The 7,340-nt window shown below is 34.3% G+C and overlaps 1 pseudogene; it reads right to left on the bottom strand.

Annotated features, from left to right (window-relative positions):
- Nucleotides 1-483: 483 nt before the first annotated feature.
- LOC150025853 (uncharacterized) lies at nucleotides 484-2,668 on the bottom strand (annotated as a pseudogene).
- Nucleotides 2,669-7,340: the final 4,672 nt, after the last annotated feature.

Raw genomic sequence — 7,340 nt, 5'->3', positions numbered from 1 at the left:
TACTCTAGCTCATATATGTGTTCAATGAGTCCATAGAAATCATCATGGCCTCCTTCCGTGAGCCCCTTTACATAAACACCACTATTTATTGTTTTTTTCCCCTTGCTCCATGCATGAGTGTGAAATTTGTACCCATTGACGAAGTAAGTGTGCCATTCATTAGCGCATGTGAAAGGGCCATATGATAATTCCCTTAAGTGTATGTTTCTTACATTTAAAGGCTCACTTGTAACCTACAAAGGCAAGAGATACTGACTTATCTATATTTTTTTAGGTTAAATAAGACATAACTTAATCACATTGAGTTGATCATACCTGACCCGTAAACCATTCAGGGAAATGTGCATGTATATCATTTGATGCATTTGATGAGCTTATTTGTTTAGATTGCAAGAATGAACTGTGACACATATTAAAACAATCAAGAATGGTTTATTTAGAGGATCAATTTTTTCAAAAATTGAAGTCAATTATTTGATATACTCACTCGAGGTATGGTTTTACTTCGTTGCAATTGATCAAAACATGAACATGGACAGAGTTCCATTCTTTATGGTTGAACCAATGGATTAACTTTTTTCCTGAAGAACGACCAGGCTGGTTAAAGATGGATAACATTGATGGAAAACTTTCAATTCCACGAGATATTTCATTTCTACGATTTCGTGGTGACAACATGAAGTTCTTGAAATAGTGGGAACAAAAGTGAATTGTTTCTCGGTGCAAGTAAGATGCAGAAATTGATCCTTCAACTTGAGCCTTATTTTTCACTGAGCGTTTAGAATCACCCATAAACCTATAATTAAGTAAATTGGAGATGGATTTAGACAAATAAATGAATTATTTTGACATAATAACAATAATATTTTTCATACCTTTCAAATGGATACATCCATCTATATTGAACTGGTCCACCAAGTCTTGCTTCATTTGCAAGATGAATTGGAAGGTGTTCCATTGAATCAAAGAATGCAGGGGGGAATACTCTCTCCAACTTGCAAAGAATGATTGAAATATTTTCTTCCATTCTAACTAAGTCATGATCCTTTATTGTTGCCTAGCACAAATCTTTGAAGAAATGGCTAACTTCAATAAGTGGATTCAAAACATGCACTGGTAATGAATGAAATGCAATAGGAAGTAAACACTCCATGAATATATGACAATCATGACTTTTCATCCCAAGCATCTTCCCCTTGTCTACATCCACACATCTTGCCAAATTTGAAGAATAACCATCAGGCATACGAAGTTCTTTTATCCATTGATAAACTAACTTTGATTCCCCTGTAGTTAAAGTGTAATTTGCTTTTGGTTTTAGAATCTTCCCATTAGCTTGCAACTTTAACTCCAAATCAGGTCTCCTACAATGCAATGTTAGGTCTTTTCTTGCCTTATCATTGTCCTTTGTTTTACCTTTTACATCCATGACGGTGTTAAATATATTGTCAAAGAAATTTTTCTCTATATGCATAACATCAAGATTGTGCCTCAATAAATTATCTTTCCAATATGGAAGATCCCAAAAGATACTTCTTTTTGTCCAATTATGCCACTCTCCATAACCTGGTAATTTCGACCTGTGAGGCTCATCTATGACTGTTGGTAGATTCCTAACTATATTCCAAACCTCTTCAGATGTCAACATAGGTGGTGGTCCACCCATTTCAACTTTGTCCTTTTTGAAAGCCTTTTTATTCCTCCTAAATGTATGATCATTAGGCAAGAACCTACGGTGTGAGTCAAACCAACTATTTTTTTGTCCATGTTCTAATCTAAAGGCCTTTGTGTGCTCCATGCAATACGGGCAAGCCAATTTACCTTGAGTCCCCCAACCAGACAACATGCCATATGCAGGGAAGTCATTAATTGTCCACATTAGACTTGCTCTTATCATAAAGTTTTGCTTCCTTGAAATATCGTATGTTTCAACACCACTCCACAACTTTTTAAGATCATCGATAAGTGGTTGCAAATAAACATCGATATGAGCCTTCGGATTATGTGGACCGGGAATGAGACAACTCAAAAACATATAGGGTCTAGACATGCACATTTCAGGAGGAAGATTATATGGGGTGACAATTACTGGCCAACAAGAGTAAGGTTTTGCTGATGCTTGAATATATGGATTAAATCCATCAGAGCATAAACCAAGTCGTACATTACGTGGCTCAGCGGCAAATTCAGGATGTAATTGATCAAAATGTTTCCAAGCTTCACCATCTGAGGGATGTCGTAGCACACCCGAAGGTCTTCTATTATCATAGTGCCATGTCATTTGTCCTGAAGTTTGCATAGATGCAAACAATCTTTGTAATCTTGGAATTATAGGAAAATAGAACATTCTTTTCAGAGGAATTGGTTTTCTTTTACTTGTTCCAACTCTTGGGTCATGATATCGTGCATGATGACAAAATTTACACTGTAGTAGTCGTCCATCATTTTTCCCATATTCATTGTCATAAAAAAGCATACAACCTTTTACACAACAATCTATCCTCTTAGCCTTCAACCCCAACATTGACACTAACCTCTTAGCATCATAATAACTTTTTGGCAAACCCTCTTTTATTGGTGTAGCATCCGACAACATTGTTGTGATAAAATCTAAGCATTGGTTAGGAACATTCCAATTAGACTTGCAAGCTAACAATTTCATACACATTGATAATTTAGAATCTACAGCCCCTACAAACAATGGCTCATTAGCCTCTAACAACAGATCATAAAATCTCTGAGTTTCTTCATTGGGAGGCTCCTCTCTGTTATTAAAATTAGATGGTTCAAATGTGTCATGTTGCCCAAGAGCATCGTGCACCATGTCTTGCATTGCTACAAATTGTTCACTTTCATCCACATGTACATCACTACTTGAAACACGAACGTGATCGTCATTGTCATTAACATGTGGCACTTGTTCACCCTGATGAATCCAAACATGATAATCATACATGAAACCGTTTTTATAGAGGTGAAGCTTGACCATTTCAATTGGAAAAATCTTTGTACATTGACATTTATCGCATGGACATCTAAGCTCCCTTTCATTCAAATAAGACTGTTGTTGACAAGCTTTAATGACAAACTCTTCAACCCCATTCACAAAACTTTCTTTTAAACCCCCTCTGCCAATATAGCATCTATCGTACATCCAACTACGATTTACATGAAACCATTCCATGTTCTGAACCAACGACAACTAAAGACTAAAGATTGAAGTTGCCACAAAGATGCCTTTAGCCCTTTAATGTATTAAAAAAGAGTATTATAAGTTACTTCACCCTGAACTAGCAAGTAATGTGTAACAATGAATTGTGTTAAAAAATGATATCTATGAACAAAGCATCTCTTAAACCAATATAAACATATCTCTTAATAAGAAAGAGTTTCATAAATTATTGCATTATATGACAACATCAATTACTTATATAAGTTATATGCAGGACATCAATGACTTCCTAATCTACTTTTCTCCATTATGATATAAACAAACAATTATACAAACAATTATCATAAACTACAGGTCTATATAGTATGTAATTTCAGTTAATACCATTCACAAAAAAACAAAAAATAAAGCAAATTATAGACCCACTTATTCTAGTAAAAGAGGTTCAACGTGCCACCAATTAGTGAAAATAATGTAATCTAAGCAAGCCTTATGCTTAACTGCAGTATAAGTTGGGTTTTTTTTTTTGCTTATTTACTGCCAAGGGTGGAAAAGGTGTGGTCAAAGGTTGATGTGCTGCCAGCTAAACCATCTAGGAGGCATAGCAGAACCACATTGGAGGCATGAGGAATAAGCCTTGTATAAGGTGGTATCTAGGTGGCATAATTTTCTTGCTCTGTACTGGAATGATGTTCTGACTTAGAGTAATCTAAGCAGAATCAGGAGCAATAAGCCTACGCTTTTTTCAGAACTGGCAGCAAGGCTTATATAAGCCTAAAAGTGTCTTTTTCATATTGGTTCCTTGTTGGAAGGCAAGGTTTTTCTCTCATGCTCTCTTGGTTTAGCTTGAGCTTAAATTGCTACACATCCTAGTAGGTTCCGCAATATGCAGACCAAGTTCTCCTCACATTTGCTGAGGAGTGGGAGCTAGAGTGGTGAAGTGGTTTATTATGAGGTCCACTCTTTGGTTGGAGCAAAATCTGTGACAAGGGTTTGAGTTGTTGTTGGGAGATTGGTACGAATAAGAGATTGGTATCCTACTCTTAATCCAGTAACATTTTCTAATATCCTCCTATGACAAACTCAACATTTTTAAAGCTACCAAACAAAATAAGAAAACCTTTATGTAGCAGAACCTGCAAAATGTCATTCAACATTTTATTAGTTAATTCTAATTCCATCCAAAAAATATAATATTTTACCTTGGACAAACCCGACTCTGATCTGGAAAATAAGCAAATAAAAAATCGCCAAATTTATTTTCTAACGTTTTCTCAACCTACAACCATAAAAAACCATTTCATGAGTAAAGATCCAAAAATAAAATTACAGAATTTGTGAACGTGAACATAAACTGTGCATGGAGAAAAATATTCACAATTGCCAAATACAGCATAACAACAAAGTTAGAATTTTAGATCAACAAATTCCAAGTCTTGAGCGAAAACAGATGTCACACCGGATGAATATGAACATTAGAAGTACACTCACAGTATGATTTAAAACGCGTCCAATAGTCTCAAAGGAGGCCTTTCCATTCAGTTAACCCAGCGGAAACATTATCAAGCTGGACCAAAGAAACATAAGATAAGAAATACAAACAATAATATGCTGATAACAATAATATGCAAATAATAAGACAAGGGTTTGAGTTGTTGTTGGGAGATTAATACACTACTGCAGAATGAAAAGTAGCCTAAACATGAAGAAAAAACCTAAGAAATGAAAAAATTAACAAAGGGGTGGAAGACTAGACCTTTAGTCTTCAAAGAAAAACCCCTTTGAACTTACTTATACACAATTTGGAAATGAATTTCAAAAGGCTTGGGAATTTGAAATAAATAATAGACAAAATTAATGGTGCATCACAGTACTAAAGATTGAAGTTGCCACAAAGATGCCTTTAGCCCTTTAATGTATTAAAAAAGAGTATTATAAGTTACTTCACCTTGAACTAGCAAGTAATGTAACAATGAATTGTGTTAAAAAATGATATCTATGAACAAAGCATCTCTTAAACCAATATAAAGATATCTCTTAATAAGAAAGAGTTTCATAAATTATTGCATTATTTGACAACATCAATGACTTATATAAGTTCTATGGAGGACATCAATCACTTCCTAATCTACTTTTCTCCATTATGATATAAACAAACAATTATACAAACAATTATCATAAACTACAGGTCTATATAGTATGTAATTTCAGTTAATACCATTCACAAAAAAACAAAAAATAAAGCAAATTTTAGACCCAAGTATTCTAGTAAAAGAGGTTCAACATGCCACCAATTAGTGAAAATAATGTAGATCCTAATAAATTGCAATGGGCATATGAGTATACTTAAATCTATTTCAGAAAGACTTACCTCTTACAAACATAATCCTAAACTGTTTAAAACCTTCAAAGCAACATCCTGTAATTTTAAAAGTATAGTCAAAATTATAATACAAAAATCATACAAAAATATTAGTTTGTTTTAAAAATATTTGCTCAAGATAATATCTACTAAGAGAAGTTGAGAAAGAGAAATAGATAAATCATATCCCAACAATCAACAACCTAAGAGATAATTAATTGAGACTAAATATTTTCATTTCTTGCTCTGTACTGGGATGATGTTCTGATTTAGAGTAATCTAAGCAAGCCTTATGCTTAACTGCAGTATAAGTTGGGTTTTTTTTTTTGCTTATTTACTGCCAAGGGTGGAAAAGCTGTGGTCAGAGGTTGATGTGCTGCCAGCTAAACCATCCAGGAGGCATAGCAGAACCACATTGTTGGCATGTGGAATAAGCCTTGTATAAGGTGGTATCTAGGTGGCATAATTTTCTTGCTCTGTACTGGAATGATGTTCTGACTTAGAGTAATCTAAGCAGAATCAAGAGTAATAGCCCTACGGTTTTTTAAGAACTGGCAGCAAGGCTTATATAAGCCTAAAAGTGTCTTTTTCATATTGGTTCCTTGTTGGAAGGCAAGGTTTTCTAAGCCTAAAAGTGTCTTTTTGAGATTGGATCCTTGTTGGAAGGCAAGGTTTTTCTCTCATGCTCTCTTGGTTTAGCTTGAGCTTAAATTGCTACACATCCTAGTAGGTTCCGCAATATGCAGACCAAGTTCTCCTCACATTTGCTGAGGAGTGGGAGCTAGAGTGGTGAAGTGGTTTATTATGAGGTCCACTCTTTGGTTGGAGCAAAATCTGTGACAAGGGTTTGAGTTGTTGTTGGGAGATTGGTACGAATAAGAGATTGGTATCCTACTCTTAATCCAGTAACATTTTCTAATATCCTCCTATGACAAACTCACCATTTTTAAAGCTACCAAACAAAATAAGAAAACCTTTATGTAGCAGAACCTGCAAAATGTCATTCAACATTTTATTAGTTAATTCTAATTCCATCCAAAAAATATAATATTTTACCTTGGACAAACCCGACTCTGATCTGGAAAATAAGCAAATAAAAAATCGCCAAATTTATTTTCTAACGTTTTCTCAACCTACAACCATAAAAAACCATTTCATGAGTAAAGATCCAAAAATAAAATTACAGAATTTGTGAACGTGAACATAAACTGTGCATGGAGAAAAATATTCACAATTGCCAAATACAACATAACAACAAAGTTAGAATTTTAGATCAACAAATTCCAAGTCTTGAGCGAAAACAGATGTCACACCTGATGAATATGAACATTAGAAGTACACTCACAGTATGATTTAAAACGCGTCCAATAGTCTCAAAGGAGGCCTTTCCATTCAGTTAACCCAGCGGAAACATTATCAAGCTGGATCAAAGAAACATAAGATAAGAAATACAAACAATAATATGCTGATAACAATAATATGCAAATAATAAGACAAGGGTTTGAGTTGTTGTTGGGAGATTAATACACTACTGTAGAATGAAAAGTAGCCTAAACATGAAGAAAAAACCTAAGAAATGAAAAAATTAACAAAGGGGTGGAAGACTAGACCTTTAGTCTTCAAAGAAAAACCCCTTTGAACTTACTTATACACAATCTGGAAATGAATTTCAAAGGGCTTGGGAATTTGAAATAAAGAATAGACAAAATTAATGGTGCATCACAGTACATGAAAAGCATTACAAGGTCATTCAGATATTGGGCATATCTGGTAAGACATATACTTTCTATTGTTTTTCTAGATAAA

This window comes from Phaseolus vulgaris, chromosome 7 (assembly GCF_051622355.1).
Source record: "Phaseolus vulgaris cultivar YP4 chromosome 7, ASM5162235v1, whole genome shotgun sequence".
In the NCBI taxonomy this organism is placed as follows: Eukaryota; Viridiplantae; Streptophyta; class Magnoliopsida; order Fabales; family Fabaceae; genus Phaseolus; species Phaseolus vulgaris.
Note: the sequence above shows the minus strand (reverse complement) of the source record. Positions and strands in the feature narration are given on the sequence as shown.